The sequence below is a fragment of the Sphaerodactylus townsendi genome, linkage group LG03 (assembly GCF_021028975.2).
Source record: "Sphaerodactylus townsendi isolate TG3544 linkage group LG03, MPM_Stown_v2.3, whole genome shotgun sequence".
In the NCBI taxonomy this organism is placed as follows: domain Eukaryota; kingdom Metazoa; phylum Chordata; class Lepidosauria; order Squamata; family Sphaerodactylidae; genus Sphaerodactylus; species Sphaerodactylus townsendi.
Window position 1 is genome coordinate 20968731 of NC_059427.1, and position 13401 is coordinate 20982131.

Here is a 13401-nt window from a genome sequence, read left to right on the forward strand (position 1 = left end):
ATTCCCCCACTGCAGCATCACCCGACAGTAAGAACGACAGGTTGAAAGACAGGAAAAAAAAAGCAATCTGGGGACAGGCCTTGCTTAGCATATTCATTCATTCATTCATTCATTCATTCATTCATTCATTCATTCATTCATTCATTCATTCGAACATAAGAACATAAGAACATAAGAACATAAGAACAAGCCAGCTGGATCAGACCAGAGTCCATCTAGTCCAGCTCTCTGCTACTCGCAGTGGCCCACCAGGTGCCTTTGGGAGCTCACATGCAGGATGTGAAAGCAATGGCCTTCTGCTGCTACTGCTCCCGAGCACCTGGTCTGTTAAGGCATTTGCAATCTCAGATCAAAGAGGATCAAGATTGGTAGCCATAAATCGACTTCTCCTCCATAAATCTGTCCAAGCCCCTTTTAAAGCTATCCAGGTTAGTGGCCATCACCACCTCCTGTGGCAGCATATTCCAAACACCAATCACACGTTGCGTGAAGAAGTGTTTCCTTTTATTAGTCCTAATTCTTCCCCCCAGCATTTTCAATGGATGCCCCCTGGTTCTAGTATTGTGAGAAAGAGAGAAAAAATTCTCTCTGTCAACATTTTCTACCCCGTGCATAATTTTATATAATATAGAAATAGGTGGACAATATTGTAATTTTTTTCTTTTCTTTCTTCCTTTTCTTTCCTTGTGAAATTTTCTACCGACAAATTGTCTATTATGGAAGACTAAAACCGGTCATGATTATTACTTTCCTTGTTATTCTTGTATTATATGAAAATAATAAAATTTATTCAACAGAAAAAAAAGAAGAAAAAAAGAAAAAAAGAAAAAAAGAAGAAAAGGTGCCTAAGAAAAAGATTTATTGAAGCATAAGCTTTCGTGGACTGTAACCCATTGGTCTGGAGCACATGATGGATTCTCAATTAGCGGACATAAACACACAGCAGAATAAAAGAAAAAATGTAAACAGAGAGGTGAACAAAAATGTGAACAGGGGCTCTGAAATTCAAAATTCAAATTCGACAGCTCTGTCATTCCACTGTGTACGTATTTCTGGGGCTTGAGAATCCATTTTATGCACTGCCGTTTAAAGAAAAGAGTTTGTTTTTAAAACAGGACATTTTCTGGTTTTGTGGGGAAAACTCAGTGTCAGCAAGTATCCTCCCCACTCAGAGTGGAAGTATTCTGATTTCAATCCTTGCAGCAACATTTCCCATCATGACCCTCTCAAGACTATTAGTCTCCAATTTAGAGTAGATTTTTGCATAAGCATGATCATCTTTACGCTTCAGTGTTCCAGAAAAAATCCCTTTGTAATGACCTAAAAGATGAATATAGCAAGATTGTTTAAACAGGGTAAGGAAATTATTTGTTAATGAATGAATGAATACATACAAAGAACACCTCAAAAGTATATACATTAAAAGCAATGTTGTTTATGAATGATATTCTGTATTTATACCATGTCCTTTCCTCCCGTGGGGACCCAAAGCAACTTATAACATTATTCTCCTCTCCCGTTACCGTATGAGGTGGGTTAGGCTGAGAGGGCTATGGTTGAGTCCAGTAACACCTTGGAAACCAACAAAATTTGGGACAAGCTTTTGAGACTCAAAACTCCCTTTATCAGATGTTTGGTATTCGATGAAGTGTTAATATACCAGATTTTGCACAGTCATGGAAATGTGATACTGATGGCAGTAAAATCAATCCTCCGGGGAACTAAAATGCGAAAAGGTAAAACTTATATTGGGGTGCTGTGTGGTTTCCGGGCTGTATGGCCGTGTTCTAGCAGCATTCTCTCCTGACGTTTCGCCTGCATCTGTGGCTGGCATCTTCAGAGGATCTTCATTGTTACTCACAGGTATATATACTCCACTTGCTTTCCTACTATCAGATCCTCTGAAGATGCCAGCCACAGATGCAGGTGAAACGTCAGGAGAGAATGCTGCTAGAACACGGCCATACAGCCCGGAAACCACACAGCACCCCAGTGATTCCGGCCGTGAAAGCCTTCAACAATACATTGAAAATGTATATTTATTCACGTAAACTCTGTCCACATGCTTGTTGCAGTTGAAAGAAAGATAGAAAACCTAATCTACAGAAGACATTTCCCTATACAAGTGGCCAGCTATTCCGGTGTCACATGAGTGCAAGTATGGAATATTTGCTTCTACAGGAGACCTGTAGAAGCGTCTGACTCCATGCAGGTCCATGTGGAAAGTGAGACAAAGAACAATGGCTGCTAAAAAAGGAGCAGGGGTCAGAAGGCAGCTCCCCGGTACAAAGGGAGGAACATCCCACCTAGAAATAACACTTATACACTGAGATTGAGCACTCCCCAATGTCTAGGCATGCTGAGTTGCTCTTACTGCAACATGGGGAGCCAAACCAACTTACAACACTGTTCTCCTCTCCAGTTCCCATATGATGTAGATTAGGCTGAGAGTGCTATAGTTGAATCCAATAGCACCTTAGAGACCAGCAAGACTCAAAGCTCTCTTCATCAGAGATCTGGTATCTGATGAAGAGAGTGATTCTCGAAAGCTCATACCCTGAAAATCTTGTTTGTATTCAAGGTGCTATTGGACTCAAATCTAGCTCTTCTACTGCAGACCAGCATGGCTACCATCTAAAACTAGTCTGAGAGTGACTGGCTCACTTCCATGGCAGGCAGGGGATTTGAAACAGAGTTTCCTAGATCTTAGTCTGAAACTACCGTGTTTCCCCGAATATAAGACAGTGTCTTATATTAATTTTTGCTCCCAAAGATGTGCTATGTCTTATTTTCAGGGGATGTCTTATTTTTCCTGTGTTCTGTTTGTCGGGCATGCTTCCAAACAAAAACTTTGCTATGTCTTACTTTCGGGGGATGCCTTATATTTCGCACTTCAGCAAAACCTCTACTACGTCTTATTTTTCGGGGATGTCTTATATTAGGGGAAACAGGGTATAAACACTCTATGCCATACTGGCTGTCTTTCTTATTGAACGTGTTTCTGCCACTAACAATTCATGGAGATTTAAAATATAACGTTGTATGGTTAAAAGAGTTACAGATGTTTTTGTTGATTAGAAACATATCTACGGAAAATAGCACTTATGGTGTTGACCCTTGGTTGCCCAACCCAGGGTCAGTCCTCCTTCCGACTAGCCATGCACCTTGTTGCTGGCTCAGGGTGGTGGGATCCTCTCCCGAAAGCTCAGCTCGGCATGTGGCAGGCACGGTGCTGTTACCTGAAATGGTGGGAATCTGTCTCTTTTAGAGTGCGGGAATTAGAAAGACCAGACTCTTGACTTAACAAAAGATTGGGCAAGCTAGAGATCGTTGATGCCTTTGTTTATTAAGGCCAGCTTTTGCAAGAAATCCACAGGAGAGGAAATAAAGTTTAACAAGCATGTTCAGGGATAATAGGGGTGCACAAACATATGAAAATCAAAATAGCAGCATACACAGTCCTGGGATATAATCAGTGTTGAGAGGATAAGTTTGGAATGGATGAAGGGAATTGTGGGGTAAGGGTTATAGTCACCTGATCTTGGAGCAGAAAGGTCTGATGAACAGACCTGAGAGACCAGCGCTAGCTCTGCCAGAAGAAATAACAATGCGTTGAAGGACAATATCAACAGAGAGGTGTCCAGAGATATTGAACCTTGGCTATTGGGAGAGGGGATTCTTACAGGAGAAAAGTGGTCCTTAATCTCCCAGGACAAAAGGGGAGTCTTGCCTTTCTGGAGAAAGACAAGAAACTGACATCAACTTTTAAGTGTTGAGTTGTGAATCTAATGGCTTGAGTGTTTAGCTGGATGGGCTAAACTGACAGTGCCCGGAGGCGGGCAGAGAGCTGAGTCAATCATAGCTATTTTTAAAAGTGGCAATGTAAATAAGGTGGTTGCTCAAGAGATATTAGTCAGAGGAAGAAGTTTTTGCGTTAGTACAATACTGGCAGAAACACTTGGGGCAAATATATTACCAAGTCCTTTCTCTTCACAGGATAGTCCAGGCCAGGGCTGGAGATGGGAACCCTCAGGGCCACTGTGTTAGCTTTAATCCCTTTAGGAAGGTTGTGAGGCAAGTATTTTGCAAGGTTGAAATGGGCGAGGGCAAGTCCAGACAAGATTTTGCTGTCCTTGTGGATACACTAGCCAGTGCAGAGGATGGGTAAGGCACTGCTAGGCACCCCAAGGACTGGCAGGATGGGTAGAGACACTGTGTCTTAAAACAGAGCCCCCACCCCCACTCACCCACCATGGGTCGATCTGGCAACAGTGCTGCCAGTGGCTGAGTGACACTGCTGAGCCAAATAGCAGGCAGAGCAGAGCAAGGCACACAAATAGTATGGCTGTGGTGGGCAGGGATGGTGCCTGTCATGCCCCCCAAGAGGCTTTTGTAATTTCCCCATTAAGATTCAGTTTCCCCATAGTTAGCATGGTTTTAGTTCATTGTTAAGTCTTCTAAGGGAGGGTATTTTAGCTAGCCCTTGTCCCATTAAGACATTTCCCAATTGGCAGTTTCCTTTCTTTACCCAGCAATCCCCTGTTTTAGTTCTAGCCAGTCAGTCAGAGTGAGGTGCCAAGGGTAGTTGGAGACTGGAATATTCGTGATGTACATATCAGTATATGGTGGTCCAGAGAGCACAAGTTAGGTTTAACAGCAGTTAGAACATGACAAAGACTGAAAGAACTGAAAGGAAGTAAGACACAGTGGACTTTCTTGAAAGCAGCCAAGAGAAGACACAGTCTACAGCTTCAAACCTGCTCAAGACAAGCAAGTACGCTGATTTAGATAGACCCAAGGGAGGAGTTAGGGCAGTGGTGGCGAACCTTTGGCACTCCAGATGTTATGGACTACAATTCCCATCAGCCCCTGCCAGCATGGCCAAGCAGGGGCTGATGGGAGTATGTAGTCCATAACAACTGGAGTGCCAAAGGTTCGCCACCACGGAGACCTGATCTTGATTCTCTCCAGTAATAAACCTATTGTTGAACTGTTGAACCTGGCTGTGTGTCTCTCCCACTTTGTCCCTAATGAAATTACAGGGCGCCAAAAATAGATTCACTTGGGGGGGCAGGACAGTGCCCACCTTCAGAAGTGGTGCCCAAAGCACGTGCCATACCTGCCATACCCTTAGAAGTATGCCGTTGCCATTGATTATTAGGGGAGTGTATCATTCTCCTTCTCTCTTGTTTTGATGTCCTCACCCCAAATGTCAGAGCCACTACTATTCCAGAAGCTGTCTCTGGCATCAAGTAACAGTTGTGGATAGGGCATTTCCAGCGAGGTGCTGGCTCCTAGAGCCCTCACGCACCTTGCAGGGACAGGTATGAAAAGAATTTTAGCGATGCCTTGAGCCGCACGCGGAATGTTGTGGAGTAAGCCTTTGAACAGCTCAAGGCTAGAAAGCGGTGCCTTAGTGTGTAACCCACAGTGTTTGAGGAGAATGTGGCATCCCTGATTGCTGCCTGTGTTCTCCACAACATATGTGAGGAAAAGGATCATACCCTTTTGGAAGAAGGCCTGATGCGTAGTTGTCATTTTTTCTTCTCAAAAGATGACACCACAACCCCCCCCCCCACTCGGCATGAACCAACCCTTGAACATCTCTCCTGAGGCAGAACCTACACTAAGTTCTTCATATCTACTGTCCAGTGCAGTACAGCCCCAACAACAGGTGCCATTTAAGCAAGGGAAAGGCTGTTAGAGAAGTTCATGCAAGCCCACATATTTCGCTGAACATGGGGTGTGGGGTTGGCTTCCCTGGGTTTCCTGAACAAGCACACTCTGCACCTTGCTTTCCAGTTTAATGCAACAAAAGTCTGCTCGACCAGTGGCGAAGCGGCAAAGGGACAGGTGGTGGGTGCCTTGCGCGAGGTGCACGCCTGGGAGGGTGGCTATTTTACAGTTTACTGTAGTTCCTCAGGCTTAAAAGCGGCCTGAGGAACTACGGTTCTCAGGAAACAGGACTCAAAAGGTCTCCTGGGGCGTGGAGTTCCTCAGACAGTTTTTTAGCCTGAACTATGAAAGAGGCCACTTTTTTCAGCCTGAAAAAAAGTACTTGAAAAAGAAAAGGAACTAAGGTAAGAAGTGTGGGAAGGGGGGGGGGTGGGTGTGTGTGTTGGGAGCCCACGGCGAGTGATCCTGTATATGTTTGAAGCCTCTCGCTCATTGAAAGAGCAAAACCAACCCGGGAAACACACATGGATATAATTTATTTCCCTCATGCTGCATTCCCACAGCAACCCTGTGGAGAGCGGCAGCCACATTACAACAAGGAGATGGAAAGGTGACAGAGAACCAGCAGAGGTGTGACCAGGAGGAGGACAGTAGATGAAGAAGCTGGAGGAGGAGGAGGAGGGCACTGGGATTCCACCAGGAGTGATTCTCAGCCTGAGGTCATCCCTAAGTGGGACCAAGGTTTGTCACTGGATAAACTAGCACAGGAGTAGCCAAACTTGCTTAACCTAAGAGCCACATGGCCAGAGATGGGATCCAGCATTTTCTCACAGGTTCCCGAGAGTAGGTTACTAATTAGTTGTATGTGCCAAGAGTGGGTTACTAATTGTTGATTTTTGCCTTGGTTACGCCCCTCCTCTCAACAGTAACACGCATGGGAACTTGAAGCAGTCTGGCAGGAGGTTCACCCGGCATGCGTGGCAGCCTAACCTGCGTGCGATGGACTCCCAGCCAAGGACCGGCGCAGCGGCTGGATCCTTGCCACAGCCCCGCCCAGGAATGCCCCACCCCTGGAATGCCTGGCCCCGCCCCTGTCGTGCCCCACCCCGCCCCGGTGGCGCTATGCCTGGTTGAATCCCACCACCATGGGAACCTGTTGCTAAAATTTTTGGATCCCACCACTGCACATAGCTGGAAGCTTTTAAATGTTTGAGAGCCACAAGACAAGAACAAATATTGCACACACATTTCAATTGTTACATGCACGTGTTGTGGCAAACCTTGCCTGTAAGGGGAGAGAGCAGGAAGGGGAAGCAGCCACAAGCGATGTTCCATCCATGCCTGTGACACGAAAAGGGGTGATGGACGCCACACAGTCCTTGGCGAGGTGGTGCTTCAGCATGCAGAAGTACTTCTCTATTTGTCTTGACAGATTCACTTTCCCTGTCCTCACTGTCAAATTAGGCAACAGTTATCACTGACCTCTCGTTCCCAACACACCGCACAATCATTTGATCCCAGAGTTACCTTGCCTAGAAACAATTACCTTGCCTAGAAACAAAAGATTTGAAACTGAGCAGTGGTTGGAAAGATCCTAAGGACCCAATATTTGTTTCTCACCATGACCTCTTTCTGGACCTTGGGCCACCCACCTAATACTGCATAAAATCTCATATAGCATTAATATAATTACTAAAATCTTTAAAAACAGTCAGTACGAATAATAAGAGGCGTCCAACAAAACCCCATTTTTAAATCCTCCCCAAGAGGGAGGGACAGCGGGGAGATCCCATTAGGTGGAAAAAAGGCCCGGATGTAAGGAGCCAAAAAGGGGGGGTGGGGGGCTTGGAATGAATGCTTGGAAGTTTGGGCATGGTCGGAAGATGTGAGGAGTCGAATCATGCCACAGGAACATTTAGGTGTGCCACTCAGGCAAATAATCACGTAAGTTGGGAAGTTGCAGTGGGAAAGGACAAAATTGCCCTTCCTTCTTCTTCAGGTATGCTGACGGAACAGGAAGAAGGAAGTGATTTCACCCCCTTTCCCACTGCAACCTCCTTACGTGCACACCTGCGAGTCCACATAGGTCCTACATGCAGGAATAGACTTTCCTGGGGATCAGCCAGGATTGCTGGAGGAACGAGAACATGACAAAAGTTCATGGTCCTTGTCCTCATAGATCACAGGATCCAGTCACTGGTAGCACATTGTTTTCCTTATTTACTGTTGAGCGCTGCTTCATGTGGGTGATTTGCTCTGCCCCGGCTGTCAAACTGTCAAGGATCTCTTCTAAGCATGCACACAAAACCGTTCTCCTTCCACCTCCTTCTCTGGTTTCTCCCCGGATGGTTCCGAAACTTGCTTAGAGCTGCTCTTGCTGGAACAATTAGCGTCCAAACCAGCTGGCCCACTTTGCAGACAGGGCGTTGCAGATGTATCTCCCCACCCCAATGGGTGTAATTTTTTTTCACCCGCCCACCATTCTCCACACCACTTCCGCCACTGGCAGGCTTTTTACAAGTGGCAATTATTACATTTCTATAAGTCTATATCAGTGATGGCGAACCTTTTTGAGACCGAGTGCCCAAATTGCAACCCAAAACCCACGTATTTATCGCAAAGTGCCAACATAGCAATTTAACCAGAATACTGAGGTTTTAGTTTAGAAAAAATGGTTGGCTCCGAGGCATGCATTACTCAGGAGTAAGCTTGGTGGTAGTTGGTGGCTTTGCTTTGAAGCAACGGTGCAACTCTTCCAACGGGTGAATCACGACCATAGGAGGGTTTGCTCAGAAACAAGCCCCATTGCCAGCAACTGAGCTTACTCCCGGGTAAAGATCATATTTTAGTTCTTTGCATGAAAATCAGTGGGGTTTAACAGCGCTTAACAGGGTTACCTACACTGCTTCCCCAAAACTAGGTCTTAGGTTTAATGCTAAATATCAAGCCCTGCGGCCCGGAGCCGTAATCATTATTATTGGGGGGGGGCCAATCTGTTTGTGTGTGCCCACAGAGAAGGCTACAAGTGCCACCTCTGGCACCGATTATATGGAGTTACGCCACCACTGGTCTATATGATATAACTAGTACTGTTTTTTTTAATGGTGAAAAGCTGTGGGGGCGGTGGGCAAAGAAGATACTGCAGAAGACATGGACAATATCCCCCCACGTGAGCACTCTATTGCCCCTATGAATCCCTCTGGGTTCCCAGCCGCATTTTTGCCACAGTAGGGAATCCTTACTGTGTGGAAGCGCCTGTACTTCACACTAGTCAGGGCTAAACCCTGTTGTGTAACTCTGGCACACATAAATTGCTCTTCAGTTTACATCACTGGTTCCCACAAAGAATCACTGACAGTAAGGCCTTCTCCCCCGGAATTTTTTAAAATGAAACCTCACACCCCCTAGAGATGACTCATTTTCTGTCAGCCCCATTGTTTCCCAACAGCTCGCCGAGAGCAGCTCGGCTGGTTTGGCGAGGTTCAGGAAACTGCGGAAGAAGCGAGTTTTCCAATCTGTAGGGATGAATAAAGAGGGTGTGCAGTTATTATTATTATTAGAGGGTATTGCTGGTAAAAGAAACCTAACTGCTTTCCAATTCCCCTCTGAGTGTATAGAGAGACTCGGGTCGCTTTTACGCATCTTTGAATTTCATGTTTCCAATTCAGCCGCGATGGTTTTGTGACAGAAATTAATCACACATCCAACTGGGCTGTCAGCATAGGACAGTGGTGCTGGCGAACCTGTGGCTTGCGGTGCCGAAGGTGGCACTCAGAGCCCTACTCTGGTGAGCACGTGTGCACAGAGTTTGTCGTATGTGATAATGGTGTAATTATTTCAGGGAGATTATTAGCGTGGAACCTAAGACCTAGTTTTGGGGAAGAAGTGTAGGAAACCCTGTTAAGCACTGTTAAACCCTACTGATTTTCGAGGGAAGAGCGAAAGCATGATCCTTTACCTGGGTGTAAGCTCGGTTGCTGTCAATGGGGTTTGCTTCTGAGTAAACCCTCCTAGAATTGATGATTAGCCCGTTTGAAGCATTGCATAGTTGCTTCAAAGTAAAATACCGACTACCACCAAGCTTACTCCCGAGTAACGCATGCATACCGAATTAACCTGCGTTTGTTCTAATCTAAAGCCTCCATATTCAGGTTAAATTGCCATGTTGGCACTTTGCAATAAATATAAGTGGGTTTTGGGTTGCAGTTTGGGCTTTTCGATTACCGAAAAGGTTAAGCCATCCCTGGCATAGGATCTCTGCTCTCCCTCCACAACCAGTGAGGATGGGTTAAGAATGCGTTGCCAGATCCAGGGTGGAAAAATTCCTGCAAATTTGAGGATGAAGCCTGAGGAGGCCCGGCACCTCAAAGCGGAGTAAAGTACCTCAGAGGCCATCCTCCAAGCTGTCCATAAACTGGTTTTAGATCATCTGGAGATGACCTAGAGGGATCCCCAGATTTCCTCAAGGCTGGCATGACAGCCAGTGTGATATAACTGTCAGAGAATGGGATTAGGATTAAGAAGTCTCTGGGTTTCAAGCCCTGTATCCGCCATGAAGCTCTGGGAGGCCCCTTCCGCTGCGCAAAATAGCGTGTTTTTCGCCACTTTCACAACTGTTTGCAAGTGGATTTTTTGCCCATTCATTGCACAGCTTCAAAAGAGCACTGAAAGCGGTTTGAAAGTGCATTATTCTGCCTGTGCGGAATGAGCCTGAGTAACTTTGGCTCAGTCGTACGCTGGCTTACCTCACAGGGTTGCTGAGATGATAAAATAGAGGCTGGGGAAAATACCTTTCGCTTTGAAGGGGTGAATAAACTCAAGGATCGTAAATAATGCAAACAGTTGACGAAAGGCGCTCCGCACAAATGGATTAATTTTCTTTTCCTCTGGCTCTTGCTTCTGCTTTGGATTTAGCTGACGGCTTTATTTGGAGCTAAGAATGGACCCCCCTATACCCACCCCCAAGCCAAATTAACAAAAGTAGGCTTTTTTCCTCATGCACAACACCTGGATTTTCCCAGAGGTCAAACTTTGTGTAATGGAAACATTTGCTGTATGAAATGTTCCTCACCCTTCTGTTCCCCAAACACACACACACCCCAGCTGTCTTTTTCCCTTGAGGTTACCCGCCTCATGCCTTTTGCTATGGCACACGTGCTTGACTTCGCGCTCATGTTTTCATCTGTTTAGTAAATGTGTATACTTACTTCTCTGGAGTCCTGTGTGAGGCGGCTGACAGACCAAAGCAGTAACAAAAAAAAATAATCATGGTGGGATCCAGCAGGTTTTCACAGGTTCCTGAGAGTAGGCCACTAATGATTTGTGTGTGCCGAGAGGGGGTTACTAATGGGTGGTTTTACCACTGGATTTTTGCCTTAGTTACGCCCCTCCTCTCAGCAGTAGCGCGCAGAGGCAAGAAGCAGTCTAGCAGGAGGTGCACCGGCATGCGTGGCAGCCTGCGCCTGCGTGCGTGGATTTCCAGCCCAAGGACCGGTGCAGCGGCTGCTGCGTCGCTATACAACCCGCCCAGGAACGCCCCGCCCCCGGAATGCCCGGCCACGCGTACGTCGTGCCCAGCCCAGCCCCATTGGCGCTTCATACAGTTTGAATCCCACCACCATGGGGAATCTGTTACTAAATTTTTTTGGATCCCACCACTGATCATGAACTATCAATATAAAAACAAAACAAGACACCAACCTCCCCCCACCCCAAAAAAAAAGCATAAAAGCAACATCAAGCAACCACTGGGGCCTGACCTTTTGATGGGCCTAGATGGAGCTCTTGATGGACCTAGAGATCTCCCCAGAGATGCAACTGATCTCCAGACTACAGAGACAAGTTCTTCTGGAGAAAGCGGATCACTTTTTTTGGAGGGTGGAAATAGATTAGGAAATATCTGGGAATTTTGAGGGTGGAGCCCAGGGAGGGTGGAGTTTGGGGAGGGGAGAGACCTGCGGCCAGGCCCATAGCAGCAAAAGGGTTATCTAGGGGAAGCTTGTCCCGAGTAGCTGCCATTACCGTCCTGTGTCAGAGGAGTGGGGAATTAGGCGAGGCGGCCGGGGAGGGGATGTGTGGGCAGCTCATGGAGTAGGAGGTTAAGAGCTGGAGTGTATCTAATCTGGAGGAACCGGGTTTGATTCCCAGCTCTGCGCCCTGAGAGCTGTGGAGGCTTGTCGAGGGGGGAATTCAGATTAGCCTGTACACTCCCACACACATCAGCTGGGTGACCTTGGGCTAGTCACAGCTTCTCGGAGCTCTCTCAGCCCCACCTACCTCACAGGGTGTTTGTTGTAGGGGGGGGGAGGGCAAGGAGAGTGTAAGCCCCTTTGAGTCTCCTGCAGGAGCGAAAGGGGGGATATAAATCCAAACTCTTCTTCTCTTCTTCTCATGCTTTTGAGGCATAGAAGTTCCCCCTCCCTTAAGTCACTGACCTCAGCATGTTTAGTGCTATATAGAGTTTACCCTCCAAAGCATAGGTGTCAAAATGGTGGCCCTCCAAATGCCATGGACTACAGTTCCCATCATTTTCTGCCAGCATGATGCTGGCAGGGGATGATGGGAAATGTAATCCCCTTAACATCTGGAGAGCCCGCGAGTTTGACACCTGTGCTACAAAGCATCTGTTTTCTCCAGGGAACCCGATCTTGGTTGGCTGGAGATCAAATAGTGGGAGAGATCTCCAGGTGCCTCCTGGAGACAGGCAGCCCTAGGTGGAATCTACGGCTTGATGGTCCTTGTCCTCCCCAGACCCCATCCCAAAATCTGGAAATTTCCCCAAACCAGGGTTGGCAACCCTGCACAGTGCATCCTAACCTCCTACAAAACTGACTTCAGTCCAGAAAAAGAACATAAAACAGCTAAAAAAAGAATCTGAACCTTTTATTAAAAGACCTGGAGTTCAAAAAGTGTTTTGACCCCAGCATGGGAAAGAACAGTCTGGTAAAGGCCCGGGCAAGAAAGTATTCAAAAAAACAGGTGCCACTGCAGGTAAGGCCTGCCTCTAGTGGACTCCTCCCACCTTATCTTGTGAGCTTTCAGTTGCTGGAGGCTATTTCCAAACAGTGGGGGTGATGATGGGACAGGACGGATGGTGCATTTTAACATTAATTCAAACGAACTCAGCGTGTTGACCCAGTTACGGAGTTAGGAGAGGCTTCTTTCCTGTGTAAAGGAAAAAAAAAAAAAAAAAAAACAAGCAGAAATCATCGTCCAGTTATTAAACAGAACAGTTGCTTCACGTCTGCATGCCCGTCCTCCAAGGTCTCAGCCTCTGATCCATTTGGATAGCCTTTTCCTCCAGCTCTGCCTGCCTGCTAGCTGTCAGCTGATCAATACTGTTACTTAGTTTTGTAGGGTAGGGACGCAGCAGGGCAGGGCGATTAGAAGGAGAAAGGGGAGATGAAAACTAAGAAAGGGATACTGGAAAGAAGGAACTTCATAGGATTGATCCACGACCTCAGCCCCCCTCCAAAAAGCTAATCATGGTTATAGGATGGCAAAAGCAATCTAATTAAGAATCACAAAACATAAAACTATCTAAAAACAAAGGAATACAAATTTTACATCCTGTTCTAAAGTAGTAGCAATGTGGCTATATGACTTGAGAGAGAGAGAGAGATACATCCTTTTGCTATTATTATTATTATTTATTATTAATATTATTATTATTATTATTATTATTATTATTATTGTGTGTATGTTATTATTATTATTATTATTATT